Source organism: Physeter macrocephalus, chromosome 18 (assembly GCF_002837175.3).
Source record: "Physeter macrocephalus isolate SW-GA chromosome 18, ASM283717v5, whole genome shotgun sequence".
NCBI lineage: Eukaryota > Metazoa > Chordata > Mammalia > Artiodactyla > Physeteridae > Physeter > Physeter macrocephalus.
The window spans coordinates 91176164-91182163 of record NC_041231.1 but is presented as its reverse complement, the minus strand read 5'-3'; the positions used below and the strand labels follow the sequence as shown (position 1 = coordinate 91182163).

Below are 6000 nucleotides of genomic sequence, written 5' to 3'. Positions count from 1 at the left end.
AAAAAAAAAAAAACACAAAAAAACCGCAAAAAACTTTCAACGGTTTCATGCCCTATAGGAACATAATGTTTTAGGATTAGGTTTTTATACTATTTTCTGTGCCTTATGCTCAAAATGGCAGTGACTTTATAGCAGAGACTTGCTGAGGTAGTGCATTTTCTTGTCTTCTGGAATGTTCTACGGCAGTAATCGTGTAAAAGACAAGAACATTTGAGGATGACTGTACAGCAGTAGCTCTATTATTGAATGCTTACTGTATGCCATGTATGTGTCTGTTTGCTTTATCTGTGTTAACTTTTCTGCTCTGCACAATGCTCCTGTGGGGTAGGTACCATTAGTTTTTCCATTTATAGGTGAAGAGGTCGAGGCACAATAGGATTCCTAACTTGCCAAGGTCCCAAAGCTAGCGTGGATTCAAATGCAAGCCCTCTGGCTCCGTAGCCACCCTACAGTGCGACCTTTTGGCCTGATGAGTTAGTGGCTGTGGTTCTCTGAGAGCCCTGACTTGGCCTCAGTGGACATAGGAAATAGTTTCATGTTTGTTTATTTGCAGGACTATCATATTTTTTCATTAATTATAAGTAGTGTACCTTTTTTAGCATAGTTGTTGTAAAATGTAACTCCAAGCTGTAGTTAGAGGGTGGGGGAAGATTAAGTCATTTGGAACGGTTAAGAAAAGCTGTCTGGGCACCCATCTGGAGTTATAGTGGGATCTCGGGATCCTGAAGGTTTGTAGAGAGTGGGGAGATTTTGTGTCTTTGCTCATAAGTGTCCCTGCGTCAGTTTGGTCTTAAGCCTGAACCACTCAATGATGGAAAAACAAATCTTGGGAAAGATAAACGGGTAGAACTAAAGGGAATCCTACATAGGTTTCAAAGGAGTAGAGTTTCACAGCTGTAATTTGTAATGTCCACTATCCTTGTTATATTTTACATGAGATTATTTATCTTTTTCTGTTTGGGAATATATTTTCCGTTCTATTTTTAAATATCCTAGAATTCTTTTAATTGTAATGACTGGAGGGTGGAAATAGGTGAACTAGGTTCTTTTTATTCCATCCTTTTTTAGTCTTTGGGATAATTACATGTTTCTTTGTTCACTGGTGTACTTATTCAGCAGATGTTTATTGAACACCTGCTGTATTCCAGACCCTCTACTAGATTCTGGGGATAAAAGAGAAAGTGCTCAATCTGTCCTCAAGGCATTTGGATTCTGGTGGGAGAAGTTGTCCTGTACTCAGCAGTCATCATGCAGACAAAGAAGTACTATGTTCTGTTAGTTCCCCGATGATGATCAGCAGACATTTGAGCCAAAGCTATGAACAGTGTTAGGGCTGGGTAGGCGAAGGTGGGCAGGGTGGGTGTTGGAGGCTGGAGTGCTCAAAAGCCTGGAGCAGTGAAAGGACAAAAATCACCATAATCATCTCACAGCTAGAAAACTGAGCATTGTAACCAGCTCAGTTTACCTGTGAAGGACATGCCACCTGCACTCAGGATTCAGGGACCTCCCCAGCCAGTCTTTATTCATTAGGTAAAATTGGGCTGCTTCTCTTTTCCTGCTGTTGTTTTGTTTTTTTTTTAACTTGTTCTGTTTAGCTCGATGGATTTGAATGAGATGTAGGTGTTTGCCACATCAGGCTTTAATCCTACTGAGGGAGTAGGGGAAAAAAAAACAAGCTGCCTCTATCACACAATGGAATGTAAGGTTTTCTGCCATTTGTTTCAATGTCTTTTTCCTATTTTTCTCAGGAAATTCTATTTTTCTGCTATGCCATTAGAATGTCTTTTTCATCAGAAGTGTCTGTATCACTGCTTTTCTCAGCTTTTTTTTTTTGTGAGCCATCCTGGATGAGCGTGGCATGGCGATGGGGAGACTTCCTCTGTTGAGTACCTTAGATTTGCCGATTTGGGGTTTTATACTGGGACAGCAAAATGCTCTTGTTTAAATAACTTGCAGTTCCTGGGAAACTCATAAAACTGCCTGACATGATGTTAAATAGTTTGTGCCTATAAGAAACTTTGCAGATGGCTAAGATAAGTATGAAGGATGTTTTCTATGTTTTGACTTACTGTCTCTTCAATTACATTATATAAAATTCAGCCGACTTCTCCATGATCCCTAGGGAAATGAATGATTTTCCTGTCATAAATCACAAATACCAGAAACTAGAGGATTGTAATTGACAGGTACCCATCGATAGTTTATTTATATTCTCCAAGAGGACACACAAAAATGTAGCATCCACCATATTTATTCAGAAAAAATATATTCTTAAATAAATAAAATTACCCTGGCACTGGCTGCTGTACTTAAACTTTAAAAATTCCAACTGCTGCCTTTGCTTAGTAAACTAGCTGGGTGTCCCAACCATGATTGTGTAAGGTAAAGATAAATGTGTGCATGTACACACACACACACACGTACAGTTGAATACTGTGTTCACACTGTTCCGATTCAGGGCAACTTGAAGATGATTTGGAGGTGTTATGTGACCAACTTTGCACTTATTCCAGAAAACTTCACTGGAGGAGAAAATACATTCTTGGCATGCAGTAACCCCACATTAGGTTATATAATTCATTTTGTGATTTAAATTTTTATAATTTATTCAGTAAATCTAATAAACAACGTAGTGTTGGATAATGAGTTAGTTTTATGAGTAAAAAAATGTACATGACTGATCTGCCATTTTACAAAATGAACCACTGAATCGTGGATTTGGATGTGGTTTGGGGGAGCCTTTCCACTCCCCTCCTCCTGGTCTTCTAGCTCCTTCTACACATTCTTCCTTCTCACCCAAATCTCCTTTGATCAAAGGGAAGCACTTTAAGGAAAGAAATCTTCAGGAGTTTTAATATAATTACCTTTAGGATGAGAGTTCTGTTCAACATAACATCACTGGCTGATTTAGTAACATCTTGGATTCTGCCCGGACTTAAAAATACTTTCAGTGTCCATTGCTGAATATTGCTGTTGTCTTCATGTTTTGCTTCTGGGATTGAACTAGATAGGATTTCAGTTTTTAAATGCATTCCAGTGGGTATCAGTGCATTGGCGAGTAAAATTTCCTTAATTGACCTGGTTACAGTAGAAATGATCCAGTCCCCCTGCCCCTAATTTTTCTCCTTTTTAAAAGGAGAGACGAATAACCCGCTGTTGTCTCTGTCACCTTGAGAAGAGATTCTGTCAACAGTGGTTTACAAAAGCAGCTTTGGAGCCTAGACCCAGGGAGTGGCTAGGATGGTAACAAGACGAGATCCATGTTTTTCTTTTAAGCTACACATGGACAACTTCATAAATTATCAAATTCATATTCTATTCGCATAAGAGGGAACATTTTGCAAAAAAAAGTCTGTTCAAATAAAATTTCCTTTGGAATATTTTCTCCTACCCTGAGGACACATGCCTTTCCCCAGTCCATTTTCCCTGCTCCCAGTACCTTGTGTTTGGTGAGCATTCAGTAGTCAGTGAATGAATTCCTTTGTCACTGTGTCTCTATGATGTCGAGTGGAAGTCTGCACCCGAACAATAGCTCCTGGATGGTCTGCGCTGGGGAGGCCCGGGCTCCACTTCAAAAGCGATTTCCCCATCCTGGCAGGGCAGAACACGTTCTTCTGGGGCTGAGAAGTCATAGCTCTATCCCTGTTAAACACTGCACCTCCCTTTTGCTTTTTTTCCTTCCCAGGAGCTGTGGAATCCAAGTGTGGCTGCCAAGAGGAATCCAGAAAAGCCAAAGAGCCCGAGCATGTCAGACCTTCCTGTAGCCACACACACACACGTCAGACCCCAGGGAAGTGATTGAGAATCGGCGGGAAGAAGATCCAACCAGGTGAGCAAGTGCATCAGTCTGAGGGCTAAAGCAACAGGAAAGGATCCTTGGCAGTTCTGTTAATTTGGCAAGATGGGGATATGACCTGAGCTTACACCAGATTAGCCCAGAGCGAATTAATTTTTACCAAGAGCTGTAAATGTTAGGATGACTCCGCTGAGCTCTTGGGCTGAGGACAGATGAATACATCAAAGACGATGAATTTGTTTCCAGGTGTGATTGGGAGATTGCTTCTCTTCTTTCAGAAAAGGGTTAAATCCCAACTGTTTTCCACCTTCAGGGGAGGTTCTTTTGTTCCAAACCAGGAGGGGAACTTTTGATTTGGGTCTTGAGTTTGGTTTTGAGTCTTCTGGTTTGGGTATGTATGGGTGTGGGTGTGTTTGTGGGTGGGGTGTGTGTATGTGTGTTTCCACAGGAGGTGGCCAAGACTGTTTTTTCTCTTTATAAATATAAGTCTCATTTTTTTTTGCTATGTTTGGGTCCATATGTTTTGAAGCTACCTTCTAGGTGAATTCAATTTGACAATTCATTACTAAAATGTTAAAAAGTAAATAAAAATAGCAATCACTGGTTGGAGGCTTATGCAAAGTTTGGTGCTATACCAGGATTTACCAGGATTCCACTGTGATTCTAAATTAGTTTTAAATTTCTGCCCCTGGCCTTCCTTTTCATTTATGTTAAATGTTACTATTATGTGGAGAGGAGGGATTTTATTGATAGCAAGATGTCATTTAGAAACTCCTGCTCTACTGCTCCTATATATGTGTGTATATATATATGTATGTATGTATGTATAAAATATCAACAGGGGAGTTGAATCCCTGAAACAGCTCTCAGGCAGAGATATTAATGTTCACACTATTGACATTTTGAGCTGGATAATTCTGTATTGTAGGGTTTTCCCCTGTGTATTGTAGAATTCAGTGGCACCCCCAGCCTCTACCCACTAACTGCCAGTAGCACTCCATTCCCCCAGTATGCAACTGGAAAAGTACCGCGGAGGACAAAATTGCTCCTGGTTGGGAACCACACTGCTCTAGGGATAAATTTTTACTAAGGCAAAGAAGGTAAAGAAAATATTGAAGATGGAGAATATAGAGCTATTGTTTTTGCTTCTTTAAATATATTGATACTACCTGTGTAGTTCTAAAGAAAGGACATCTTGAGCAGATAAGGTCTGCCAGGAAAATTCCTACCTCACCACCAATTGTCTGTCCATTGTTGACTGGAATTTGGTTTAGATGAATACAACAATTGCAGCTCACTTAGAACAAGTATTGATTCTTATGTTCTCATTATCAACTAAAGAACTTCTGGGTATTCATATACCATGCAGTACTTCCTCTGAAGGGGACACCCTGGTTCCTGGGTGCTTTCATAGCGCTGGCTTAGTGGTTGGTGAACAAGATTCAAATGAGGCTCGCATGAAACTTTAACTGAATGTGTGAACTGAATGAAGAAACACACCCGCTCTACACTAATTCAGTTTCAGGAATGGGAGGTCAGATACACGATTTAAAGACAGGTTTCACTGAATTCACCGTCTTCTACAGTACTGCCATTGCCCAGGATATGGCATCCTTCCCATATAGGATGGTAATTCATTTGCTCTGTTCTCAGTCTCCTTCCAAACTCACTTCTCCCTCTAGTAGTAGAATGTTTGGGCTGCCAGACAAGTAGAGTCATGTCTCCACTGTGATTTAACGTTAAATGTCCTGCTGTCTTTATTTCAGAACGATTTTTTCCTCTTTATTCTCTCTTCACATGAACATACATGTTTGCCAGGCACGTTCTCGCTTTTCCTTTTTCTCTTATTTTCCATCCCTCCTGCCCTGTTTTCTTCCCTTTTCTCGGACTATAGGAGCTGTCAGGTGGCCTGGCTGGCATCATCTTACCTGTTTTTGAACTGTGTCACCCAGAGACCTCCATTTATTATGCCTCAGGCTCACTCTGTCCTTAATGCTGTATCTCTCTGAGGGATAGTTAATGATCTTCGCAGCAAATGAAGGTGAACTGTAGCCACATTATTGTGATAATACAGCCAACTGTATGGAACAGATTGGGCTGAGCTTTGAACAGCTGGGGCTGGCAGGGTGAGTCTTGACTCCTCTCGGAAGAGTTCCAGAACTGCCAAATCATCAAACTTGAAGGGGAAAGAGGGACAAGAAAGG

General features: G+C 40.7%; 1 long non-coding RNA gene across 1 annotated transcript in view; it reads left to right on the top strand.

The window, feature by feature from the left end:
- LOC129391353 (uncharacterized) overlaps positions 1 to 6000 on the top strand; it is a 46383-nt gene that overhangs the window by 15952 nt on the left and 24431 nt on the right. The window contains exon 2 of the long non-coding RNA XR_008615767.1: positions 3686 to 3829. This is a non-coding gene — a long non-coding RNA (uncharacterized lncRNA). The remainder of the gene's footprint in view (positions 1 to 3685; positions 3830 to 6000) is intronic.